General features: G+C 31.2%; 1 protein-coding gene and 1 long non-coding RNA gene across 4 annotated transcripts in view; one reads left to right on the forward strand and one right to left on the reverse strand.

Moving 5' to 3' along the window:
* The window catches only part of LOC149805219 (uncharacterized), a 139,959-nt gene that overhangs the window by 75,921 nt on the left and 50,156 nt on the right, over window positions 1-13,882 (reverse strand). For all 3 annotated transcript variants that reach the window (XR_016418315.1, XR_016418309.1, XR_016418307.1), the window contains exon 2: window positions 5,683-5,762. The gene's annotated coding sequence lies outside the window, so the exon portion shown is untranslated. The remainder of the gene's footprint in view (window positions 1-5,682; window positions 5,763-13,882) is intronic.
* Window positions 1-13,882, forward strand: part of LOC149805220 (uncharacterized) — a 114,681-nt gene that overhangs the window by 31,602 nt on the left and 69,197 nt on the right. The window lies entirely within an intron of this gene.

Here is a 13,882-nt window from a genome sequence, read left to right on the forward strand (position 1 = left end):
AATGTGAAACTGCCTTATGCTGTCATTTTGAAACGTTTCACACCATCGAGTTAGGATCAGCTACAAACATAAGGACATGTATAATCACGGCTTCATGTCAGCTTGGATAAGCTAGCTATGTATAAAAGAAGCCTATATGTCAATAAATTGTTTCTTTTTACAATGTGATGTCAACTTTTATTATTCATTAGATTCATAAAATTTAAAGTCGTTAGTTTTGCAATACGAGTTATCATTCGTGTTGACGTTCTACCAGAAGACGGGCATGACACGGTGTCCGTATCTCTTGAATGAAGCTCGCACCTTGCATCGATTCCAGGGGATAGAGTTGCTTATTATTATTATTAGTAGTAGTAGTACTAGTAGTAGTGTTGTTGTTGTTGTTGTTATTATTATTATTATTAGTAGTAGTAGTAGTAGTAATAGTATATAAAAAAAATTATATTTTTATTACTACCTCATTAAATTTCGGATAAAAATAGACCTTAAATTTAAATTATTGCATGCTTCAGATCCGCAGTTCAATATCAAAAGCAGTATTTATTTACATGTACACTATAGTTAAAAATATTAATTTAAATATAACCGATTTATGTACTTACATTACGAAATAAATGTGCTTGTTGTGTTTATTTTCCTCAAACATTTAAGTCTGCAAGCCCCATTCTCTTCCATTTTGAAATTCAAGAGAGCTCACCATTCAAAGCGATATCAAGGAATAATTGGGATCTGTTATTTATTTTCGGGAAATAAATAAGTAAAGGACTTTAAGGTGACGATTATAGAATAGCTTTTAACAAGAAAGAGTAATGGTTCCAGGACAGAGCCTTGTGGTTATCCTGCAGTCGGACGATCAATGTTATTCAAGTCATTGCGAATAAAATTGATATTAGATCTCTCAGAGATAAAGTCGTAGAAAACGTTGTGTTTCACTTCAGCACAATATATGATTTAATGTGTTGTCTATGACAAACTATATCAATTTTATTTAGACATGTCTCAACATACTGTACATAATAATAATGTTAAAATAGAACATCTTATAATTGATATAGGTAAAATAGGTGGGTCAAGGTTGAGGTTTGGCATTTGGAGCAAACATTCTTATTTTTACCAATTGTTTTGTTTAAAATTTATATATGTTCTCTTCAGAGTGATACTGGTCAATGATTTGAAACAAGTTAACTCGCCCTGGTCCAATTTACTTACCTGTCATTCAAATCTAAAGAGAATCACGTTTCTTTCTGTTGAGATAAACACAAGAGGACTACTGAAGAGTTTTCTAATACTTATTAATAAAGAAAAGTAAAAGTACTAGAAAAAAAGCTTTAAAATGTCACATTAGTAAAGCTAATTTAAAAGTGTCTTTATAAAAACAAATTCCCAGATTTTGTTGTCAAGAGTATATGATTATTAATGTTTTTGTTTTGCTTTAATTTCTTACATTTCACTGTGAAGTGTCTCAAAAGGTACGATATAGCGAAGCATTACTATCTTTCGTCTTCATTTCGTTCTTCTCTTTTAACTTTATATTTTCTTTACAATAAACGTTCTTTAAAATAAACGTATTAAAACTTCGTCTGAGCATCTTTCGATCATCATCAGTCTCTAAAATATCAATTTAGGAGTGAATTCCTGACTGAAACGTTGAAGAATTATTTAACAGATTGATGAGCGGGAAGCTGCGTTTCAAAATGTCGTTACCACACTAAGCTTAAAATAATCTTACTTCACATAAAGACTGAACAAACAAAATGTTTTCACTCATGTGTTTAGTTGCCTCCCATCTTATCGTACTGTGACTTTGGAGACTCACTCAGGGTATTCCTAAAACAGTTTTATTATGGCTGATACAAAACAGATTTCTTATGGCATTTTATATTGATCCTTAGCCACTTGTATGTTACTACTTTTATTGCACGTATGTATCGTATCACTGAATTTGGAAAGGTCTAAACATTCCAGTCCTTCTTGAAGCTATTTCCTATAGAGATATAGCAATGGTAATTACGAGAAAACGTATTAAACATCTCATTACTTATTCACGTCCTGACTCTATCAGAAACCAGGATCCCACTAATTATTTAGCAATGGAAAATGTATGATCAAATCTTAAAGACTTTGAGAGCAATTTCCTGTGCTGGAGATCCATCGATGCTACTGGAGTCTGTGGCATTTCTTTAAGGAGACTGTACCATAATTGTCATTTTGCATTTTATATATATATATATATATATATATATATATATATATATATATATATATATATATATATATATATATATATATATATATATATATATATATATATATACAGATGGATGGATGAGTGGGTGGGTGGGTAGGTAGATAGATAGATATATAGATAGATCGATCGATAGATAGATAGATAGATAGATAGATAGATAGATAGATAGATAGATAGATAGATAGATAAATATTCGTTGAATGTCTACGAGGTTTTCCAGCGAATCAGAATTATGAAGTCAGAATTATGATGGGATACAGGTAGAACAGAATTCCGAAGGATGAAGTCAACATTATGATGGGATAAAAGTAAAACAGAAAGCTAAAGGATAAAGTTTGTTTAAAAAATTACATTGGATATGTATTAATCGCAGGGTTGTTTTCTACAGCTATATAAACAATCCTCAATAATTGCCACAATTTTGGACAAAATATCATAAATGAGGTATTTTCGTTTTTTTATATAATTTATAACTTTAATAATTTTATCAAAATCTTACAGCGTTACGAGTTCACTAACAACACTACCAGTATCCCTCTAGTCCCTAATCTTTATTTTTATTTACTATTTATGTTATTTTATATCTTCTCTATTCCTTAATGATTTCTTTTGTAAACGAATCTCGTTGTACTCCCCTTTTCGTGTAGGTGTCACACATAGTTTTGATTTATCAAACTTTGTAACTTTATAAGACGATTATTACTACAGGGCTAAAAAAAAGAATTAAAACAGGTAACATAATAAACCTTGAATTATCTTGTCAAGATCGGCTGAAAATGATTAAGTGGTAAAAAAGCGACTGTCTCATCGAATGTACGGAAGCGTCAAAGAGAAAAGTAAGGAAACAAGTCACCCTTCCACAAAGAAACACGTTTTTTTTTTTTTAGTATGCGATTTATATATCTCCGTCAGTGACAAAAGGTTTAATTTGGATGTAAAAGCTATACGTCATGACATGTTTTCATTCCTTTTGGTGAGTTCAGTGAAGACGATTATTTCTTTGGGATCTGTGTTTCTAATAAGTATAATGAATTAAAAGGTAGTGCATGTATATATATATATATATATATATATATATATATATATATATATATATATATATATATATATATATATATATATATATATATATATATATATATATATATATATATATATATATATATATATATATATATATATATATGTGTGTGTGTGTGTGTGTACATTTATTTATTTATTTATTTATTTATTTATTTATTTATTAAAAATCAAACGACATTAGATATCCACCCCAATATTATGACGATATATGTATGTTATGACACGCCTTCGGTCGACAGACTTGCAGCCATTTTAGTCTTGGTTTTCCACATGAAACTTTTGTTTGATTTGATTTCGCTTACATTCTAGGAGCACGTACGAGTACGTATTTACATTAATATTCAAAGGCAAACAGTATCGTTTTCAATAAAAATAACCCTTTTAAAGAAACATTCCTCCATACCTTTTACGGGTAAACTGACTTTAAGACAACCAGGTCACCGTACACAAATCTGCTTTTCGAATAGGAAACTTTCTGGTTCTTATCAACATCTTTATCAGAATGGCGTTAGAAGATTTATTACATGCTGTTCATGTTTGTGTGTAACACCCCGATATTTAGGTTTTATATACGATTAAATTACTCATGCCTTTTAAATCTTTTGTGTAGTGGTTAAAAAGCGCAAGATTGGTCAACTGAGGTTTCGTTTTTGTCCGAGTTTTGGAGAGCTAGATATCCCCACCAATGTTTTCCTAAAATAATTCATGTGAGAGCATGATATGGTTAACTTTTTTTCTTCATTATGATCAGTTACGTTAGATTTTATTCGACATACATCCTCTTTTAATATATTCGAATGTTGGTACATCCAGTGTGCATGCACTTTTTCTTGCTAGATGAGCAAAATACATCTTTCTTATTTGACAGGGGTTACAAATAATAACCTCTTGTTTTTGCATTTGCCGCTGTGACTGACATCAAACCAGTGAACCTTAGCAAAAGCGTCGTTAATTGCCCCTGTGTCCACAGTGATGACAAGTGGAACGAAGTGCCATTGTTCATTATTCTAAGAAATATCCCAATAGCAGTGAGAAAGTTATTCCAAGACGTCATGTTCATAACAAACTACAGCAAGAATACTTTTTTTATGATGTCATGAATGTATCATAATTCTTTCTTTCACGCGAGATTTCTCGCATATAGTTAATAAACAATCAAATTCCTAGAAACCTTCCTAAATAACGTGCCCTAAATATTTCCATAATAATTCTCATTCATGAATCGATGTCATAGTGTACGGTTATTTTCGATTGTCTAACAGAATATATTCTTCCTCAGCTGAGAAAGCAAAATGCACAATGTAAATTTCTTTTAACATGTTCAGTGCATTGAATTGATCAGTAATTTAGGTATATGTTGCGTGGAAAGATAAATATAATTGAGAGACGAGATGTCTTTTGTATATTTTCCGAATGCATATTTATTAATATAAATGTCATCCTGTGGTACGTATTTCCTACATTTTATAGCATACGTTGAAACGGTATGAATTAACGAGCCTACAATTATTGCATTTATGCCAACCAGATTTATATTGATTGCATAAAGAAGATAACATTGTATACTCTGCCTAAAATTAATATTAATCAGCTAATGCAATTATTGCTAGAATAAAAACAGCTAAAATTATTTCATGTTCTATGCAACTGATTTATAGCACATATAAAAACTTTTTACTTTCCATTTCTTTCTATTTTCTCGCATTGAAGAAACAGTGATATCTACGTTTTCATTTTCTTTCTCTGTGTACTGACAACATTAAAGAAAAGTGACTTATTGTATCCATCATGTATGAATGGTACATATCGCTCCAAAGTAATTAACTAAACGTCTGAAGTTCTCATCTATATTAGAATCAATTGCTTCATTCCATTTCGTCGTGAAATTTTCTTGGCACTACGGCTCACCGCTTAAACCCAGGTACATATATACAAAAGCCATCTATACACCAAACAAACTAGGTCATAACTAAACAAGTATTTTCAACATTATGATAAAAGTGAAAAAAATGTTTCATTTATTTTGAAGATACTAGTATTACGACAAAATTAATTTAAGATGGATTTTGTTTTTCTCAATTATAATTGAGAGAAACGAAGTATAATCTATTTTTCATCAGTCAGGAATAATGGCTGGTCATGGCATCCGTAATTTACTTTGATATTCTTCAATTGAATAATAAATAAATTAATGATATATATTATATGTAACAAAATGGGATATAGAGCAAATAATCGAAATAGTAATTTATGAAAGGAGAAGAACAAATATAGTTCTGCTTCTTTTGTTTATTAAATAGCATCATAAAATTTGAAGAAATACAGTCACATTACGCAAAGAAAAAACATACCTTGTAGTGGATATATGATTTTGTGCAAATATGGGTCACCGTCCTTTCAACCGAGCAAGACTCTTTTTAAGTCTCGAATTCTGAAACAAAAACAAACGTACAATAAATGAACAGAACATAAAGTTTTAAAAATTTAGATTATTATGCAAATTCAACTAATAAACTGTAGTCCAATTTGATGTGTCAACAAAACCGTAGCAAAACTGTCTTTTCTTTGCACGTAACGGCGTACATAGTTCAAGCAAATAACTGACCGCTAAGTGTTGGATACACCGATAAATAAATACAAGGATTGCTGTCAAACCGTGCAATTTTGTTGGAAACCATCGCAATGTTTGGAATCGACAACAAATTGGGATACATTTTCAACATATAAAAAGCGTTTCTCAACGTAAGACAGTGTATGTGAAAAAATTTATAAAAATTTCTATCGATTTTAATGGCAGTGGGAACAGTGAAAACAATAATGATCCGGCAGCAAAATCACGAACTGAAGCAATAAATGTATTATGTATCGAGGATATCAAAGTATATACGTTATTGTGGGGTATAAAGTATATATGTTTTTGTGGGGTATAAAGTATATACGTTATTGTTGGGTATAAAGTATATACGTTATTGTGGGGTATATATTTCCCTTTATGTCTCTGACATCTATTGCACAAATATATAAATCCAAATACACATCCTTCTTTTAGGTGTTCTATGGTTATGACAAAGAAACGTGCAATAATTGAATGTACGAATATCAAAATAACATAGACATGACTTTGTGCAATAATTATATTTCGAAGGTGCGAGTATCAAGATAACAAAGACATGTCTTACGTGTAAAAATTATATTTCGAATGTACGGGTATTTAAATAACAGAGATATGTCTTACGCGCAATAATTTGATGGCACTGGTATCTAAATACGATAAACATGATTTAAATGCAATAAAAGTTTATTTCGAAGGTAAGTGTACCAAAATAACATCGACACGGCTTATTATGCAAAAGTGAAACTTTACTGAACACATAAACTTCTGTGACATGTGATAGCTGTCATTGTATACTAGTATATCATTTATACTCGTCCAAAATCATGACTGTTGATCAACAAGTCATTAAATTTAGTGGCTGATTAATATTTTATTAGAACAACATTAACAAAGGGCCACGGAAACAAATATGGTGTCACCCAGATCCACACACACACACACACACACACACACACACACACACACACACACACACAAGTATTATAAATTAAATTGTAAATAAGGACCATATGGAAATTTGTTATTAATATCACTCTTGAAAAATATTTTGTCTCTTATTCAATCGGCAAAAGGTGGCGGAGGACATCCTCTTCTATCTCCCTCCCTGTCATTAATGTATATGCTTGTCTCCTAATGCAGTTTCGCTCATACATTCACACTTATACTCCCATGCAACATTCCGTAAAGGTGGGAATATTAAATTAGCAAAGACTCCAGAAATTAGTTTTTGGCACTTCTGTTGAATATTTTGCACTATTTTCTTTAGACGTATATTACTGTTCTTTTTTGCCCATGCTCAAGTACCGGCAAGGTGACAAATTTTTAACACAATTCCAAACATTTGGTGAAATTTGTTCCTTAAATGAAAATTAAACGAAATGAAAATATCGAAGTGGTCATCAAGGTCGAAATAATTAGACTCAAGAAACCTGACACTTTTATTCAAAAAAAAATAATTCTTAGCTAAAATAATTGAGAGTCTATAAGAGTAAATGAAAATAAAAGCATGTAGAGAGATAGAAATGTTCTTCAGCACGATCGAAACATTTACGTTATAATGTCAAATTATTATTTTACGCTCCTGGACTAACATGGGTGAATACTATCCGTCATTTAGCCTGTGAGATCGCTTACTTTCCCAATTGGTATTTTAGATTAATGAATGTGTATGCAAGGTTGTAAAGGCTTGTACTAATCAAGAAAGAGTGCAGTTATCACAATAAATATAGTATATCTCTTAAAAACCGTGAAGAAAATGTATTCCAGTTAGAACCTGAACATGTATATCAGTAATAACTTAGAGACAGAATCAAAGAAATACACATATATACATTCATATATACATACATACATACATACATACATACATACATACATACATACATACATACATACATACATACATACATACATACATACATATACATATACATACGGTTTCGGTGGTCACATTTGATGGAATTCAAAGCTTTTATAAACATTAATGCCGATTTCATAACATTTATTCAAAACGATTTTTGCTGGGTGTCACCACTTTTTGGTTGGGGATGGTGGGTTTTCATTTAAAATCGCAAGATGTTATAGATAATGCGGTACTGGCTTACTTCTCCCTCAAGGATTATACTATTTTGCATCCACTCTGCTGCGAGATTTTTGGTCATTTTGGTTTATACAATTAAATTGTGTTCCTTTGTCAATCAATAAATGGAGGTAAAATCTTGGTAAAACCGTAAACTTATTTTTCTTTTCTTTCTTCTTTGTTGTTGAATATAAGCTTTACCTTCCTGCTAATCATCAGAATTGTTGGTGACAATAATCTTTAACCAAAGACGATGATTTATAACACATTTTTGTTAAATAAAGTGAAGACTACAATGGAATGTCACACATGGGTTAAATTACCCTCCAAAACATGCCAAGAAGTTATTGACATTTTTGTTTTTTCCTTCTTTATTTTTTTAAATAGTCGATAAATCGATTTAAAGATTCTCGTCACGTTCCTAAATATTTTCCATAGTTCTTAATGTATATAATGAAAGAGACATATTCGTTGTCAGGCGTTTATACGCATCGCAAAGACGTTTCATGACGATTTAGCGCTGTCTCCCTGAAAAACAAAGCAGAGGTTGTTTTTTTACGGAATTTTTAACATTTAGTTTAGCCTCCGGCAAAGGCTCTCATAAAATACATGTAAATGACTATAAATCATAGTCACGGAACTATGATATTGTTTTGCATACGGTGCGATGTAGGTCAACAAGTATTTGATTATTGCGCGCAATCATAACATCGTTCGGCTATTTCACTCAAGTCGACAATAACCTTTGGAAGTAATTGTAGGAATAAACACTAATTTGATTGGCCTGTGGCGGAGTGAACCACATATGTTGCAATAGAAAGGCTTTCAGTGACTATGTCTCCTTCCTCCGTCATATTGTGCTATGCGAAAAAAAGTAGTTCTGAATATAATTCTCAATGGCGGCGAATTATATTAGATGTTTCTTTCTCAACTTTACCTAAAAGACCGAAGACGTTCCGATTGTAATACACGATGGGGTTGTGAGCGTTGGTTAGTATAATAAACAATGTATTATTCGTCCCGTAATTTTTAGAAGTTGGCAGGTCTGTCCAAATGTATCTTTCACTAATTACATAGAACACAGAGATAAAGTTGTTTTGGACTCCGTAAAGTCAAATGTTCTCGAAGAAACATGTCGTATCACATAACTAACTAGAAATGGACGTCCGCAGAATTATTTTCGGGGTGGGAGCCGGGATGGATGGGTGAGTCAAACATGCAATAGTCAGCTATTAAGTTTTATAGATGTAGACACATGAAAAAAGGTGAAATGGAGGGGGGGGGGCTACGTGAGGGCGCCCTTGTAACTAGCTATGAGTTGTGACACTCGAATTTGCTTCTAAACAGTTCAGTAAAAGTATAATTAAAAAAATGATGAAATTTCACATATGGAAATAACTTTTGACCTTAAACAATTGTCGTCGTTTGCTCGAAATAGAACCAAATTAAAAACATTTTTTTCACACGAAATTTTTAAATTGGTGGAGAAAAAATACCTGTACGAAAAAATAGAAAAGAAAATATCGGTTGCTATTTTACATGCACGTGTACAAAGTCAAACTTATGTCGATTTCTTAAAGAACTATTTATATTGTTTCCTGCAATGTGATTGCTATAAATTAAACCGCGCATGGTTTAAAAAGCCATCAGTTTTTCTTTTTTCTGAGAATAACTTCAATATAAATAACTGGAAATAAAGAATATTCGGGCGTTTTCACTTGTGCTATCTCAGTCATATGGCAGGCATAACGTGCATATCTCATAAAATAACGAGACGACGTACGTATCTTGATACCGTAAGAGCTAGATTGCTATAAACCCGTCAAATTTTGTGGATATGGGAAACCGGCACGTAAGAATCTGTGGAGCTAGATTTATAACAAGGATAACAAGGAACCCGACCAGCTGTGCGGCAGAGAAGGGAGTTCACTCTTGTTGGCTCTAATTGAATATGATGCTTAGGTTCGCCGTTGGATCTGACACGTTTTGATAGCTATGAGATGTACGCTCTTTCCTAGTCCCATCAATCCTTCAGCCGTTAATTTTGTTATCATGAGATCTTGCCGTGGCCAGATTTCAAGAGGAGCCATCGTTTTGAATTAATTTTTTTTACCAAAAAAGATTGACTTGGAATGAACCAGGGATGTGATGCCAATGATGTTTCATTGGAAAGTCCAAGACACTTAAATGCGATGAAAGATTTTATAATAATGACATGTTTCACCACAGTATTATATACACAATGGAAGATTACTCATCAGTTACTTCGAAGAAAACAAATAAAAGAAAAAATCAAAATTATTTGCCATTCCGACTGTTTGCACATGTGGTTCAGAAGGGCTTCGTTCCAAAATGCCAACTTTAAAAATAGTTTCCAAAATGATACAACTGTTTAACTGTCTACTCCAAAGGAGAAATAAAATGTTAAATTCAGCTGGGACCATGCATTTGACAGTTCTGGTGTGCTATAATATTATATGTATATACATCCATCTGATTAGCTGAAAGTGAAAAAATAGACTATGCGAATTCGAGTGATCACTTTAAACAACGTTCACACACACAGACACACACACACACACACACACACACACACACACACAAACACTTACAGTAGATGGACAGAAAAGATGAATTATTCTCCTTTAAACTTAAAAAAACAAATAATAGATTTATATAATGCCTTTTGTAATACCTGACCGTGGACTTGCATACAGTGTCTTATGACTTGTATACAGTGCGTTATATAATACATGATCATGGACTTGTATTCAGTGCCTTATATAATACACGATTATGGACTTGTATACAGTGCCTTATATAATACACGATCATAGACTTGTATATGTCGTATTTAATACATGATCACGGACTTGTATATAATACATGATAGAGTTCGATAACGCAGCGGGTTTCAAACTAAAATTTACACCAACATCGGAATATTGTGTGCATATACATCAACCGTATGCTTTCACGTGTCATTTGTCTGTCTTTGTATGAATAATTTTCAAAATGAACAGCTGATCAAATATATCACGTTTTCTCTTTTTTATCTTAAATCGAAGGCTGACGAACGCGATTGAGGCATTTAATTAATACGAGGAGCATAGTCCGATGGGCATGATTTAAAACCAAAAATGAACAATTACATCTTTAAATCTTGGCAGAATTAATTGAACTACTATTTGATTTTTGTTTTCTTGCTCAGTGCACAATACTCTTGAGCAATTTATTTAACTTAATAATAATATGAGGTACGAGGAAAAGTGGGAAACCTCTACTGTAAGGAAGGATTTTCATATGCTTTATCATTTTTTACCAGTATGTTTGTCTTTCTATAATAAAAAGAAATCGTTTTTAAATTAACGTACTTTCTATGGAAAAGTGTGCTTCATAGTTAGGGATCGATCATTTCATTCTCGAAGAAGTATATATGCATACATAAATAATAAATAATAAATACATACAAAACTTTTTAATGCTACGTTAAAAATACAAATCACACACACATACACATACACACACATACATACATACATACATACATACATACATACATACATGCATACATACATACATACATACATACATACATACATACATGCATACATACATACATACATGCATGCATACATACATACATACCTTGTATTGTTACGCGCTATAACATCCTTTTTACGACATGCTGTATGGATATGTATCATGGGTTAGTGGCCTATGTTACAAATAAACACTATTACTATCAATACTACTACTACTACTACTACTAATAATAATAATAATAATAACAGTAGTAGTAGTAGTAGTATTGATGTTGTTGTTCTTCTTGTCATTATTATTATAATCATCATTATCATCATCATTATTAACATCGTTATTATCAACAACGGACCAAATAACAATGCCTTCATATTTTGAAGAAGAAAAAACTCATTTCTTGAAATAATTGGTTAACTATTCAAAAACAATAATTTACAGGTTAGCAAATCTTTACATTAATTTCAAATATAAGCTAAATGCAGATCTATAAATTTCAAGTTATAAAATATGCAAAAGATCATTAAAACATCTTGTACTTAACCAAGATGTCAGAATTGGAACTAATAATGCATTTATTTGCATGCATCCAAAAGGAGATGCATTACAATCCCCACACATTTTTTTACTAAAACGTGCATTAAAACGTACGATCATGCATGCAAAGTGCAAAGAATTTCGTAAGAATACTGAGGAAAAATTTGAAAAAGAAAACATTTGATGAAAATTATATTGTGCATGAACGACGGTAAATATTTAAATTTATGAAAAGTTTACTAATTTGTATTTTTTTAAAAATATACTTTTCTTTTTAAGCAAAACTTATCGAAAAGAAAAACGGTACGAACGACAGTTTATCTATGCAGGAAACAAAAAAGGTTTCAATTAGAAACGATTGGTTCAGAAAGTCAATTTTTTTAAAGGAGAGAAATACTGAGACACGTGCTATACAAATGTTTCTAGAACTGCAATATTGCAGATTCTCTTTCCAGCGCAGGCTGAACGAAAGTAATTAACTCTTGCCACATATGGTCTCTATGCGTATCACTTTATAGGGTTTCTTACCTACATATTCATTATTTAGGTCGAAATCGATAAATTTATTGCATAAATTCTTTGCGCGCTCGCTCTCTGTCTGTCTGTCTGTCTGTCTGTCTCTCTCTCTCTCTCATTTTAAAAATCAGTTTTCGGTGAAATCAAATCATTTTCATTCAGCTATATACCGTGGAGGTTATTTATTGTAACTTTCTTCAATTTAATTTTTGCTTCAATTTTCTCCATTAAATTTGGAACATTTCTCTTTTCCGTATGTTTCATGAAAAAAAAGAATAACAGTCATGGTAAAGCAAAATTAGCACAGTTTTGATTTTACGGATTATATTCGCCTTTCCAACTAGTATTGAAACATCACGCTTTTTTATAAGACTATAAAACAATGTTCCAAACAAAAATTACAGAATTGCGTATTTCTTTGCTATTCATACCAGTAATACATGAATAGTTTACATTGTGAGAAAAGAATGACATTCAAGTCTCTAATTGTTTGAGAATATGTAGAAGATATTCGTCCATACGAGGCAAGATAATTCGAAAGTTATTCGTCCATACGAGGCAAAATAATTCGAAAGATGTTCCTATATGCAATGAACGATATATCTGCAACAGATATTCACTTTATATGGAATTTTGAACGTTTGTGAAAAAAGGAATGCATAATTTATTTCTTGAAAAGATTCTGGAATTTGTTTTGTTTATAAATTTGCTTTCGTCTATACAATTATATCATTTAATCATATATTCAACTCTTGCTTGTATCTTTTAAAACTAGGTTTTCAATTCTTCCACTACCTTAAAATCGATATGCAATTATATCTGTGGACTGTTTAATAAAACAAATAAAACTAGGGTAAAATTTTATGTTTGTTGCATAGAACTGTACATTTTCTGTACGTTTTGTTTAAGATACGTATCCATATAATGCCAGACACATTGACATGTACCATATTTGTAACACCATGTAAAAGATATCATTGTCTTTGAATTTAATGCCTTTTGCAAGAATTCTTCCAAATAAAAATTTAAACTTTAAAACATATGCACTAAATATATCACCAAAATGTTTTTGCGATACTATAAAACTGAATTTAAGACATATTTCTTTGGGACAAATTAACCAAATTCGCTTTTATTCAATTACAAAATAAGACACACACACACACACACACACACACACACACATACATATATATATATATATATATATATATATATATATATATATATATATATATATATATATATATATATATATATATAT

The sequence above is a fragment of the Sinohyriopsis cumingii genome, chromosome 2 (genome assembly GCF_028554795.1).
Source record: "Sinohyriopsis cumingii isolate HCF-2022 chromosome 2, ASM2855479v2, whole genome shotgun sequence".
Classification (NCBI taxonomy): Eukaryota; Metazoa; Mollusca; class Bivalvia; order Unionida; family Unionidae; genus Sinohyriopsis; species Sinohyriopsis cumingii.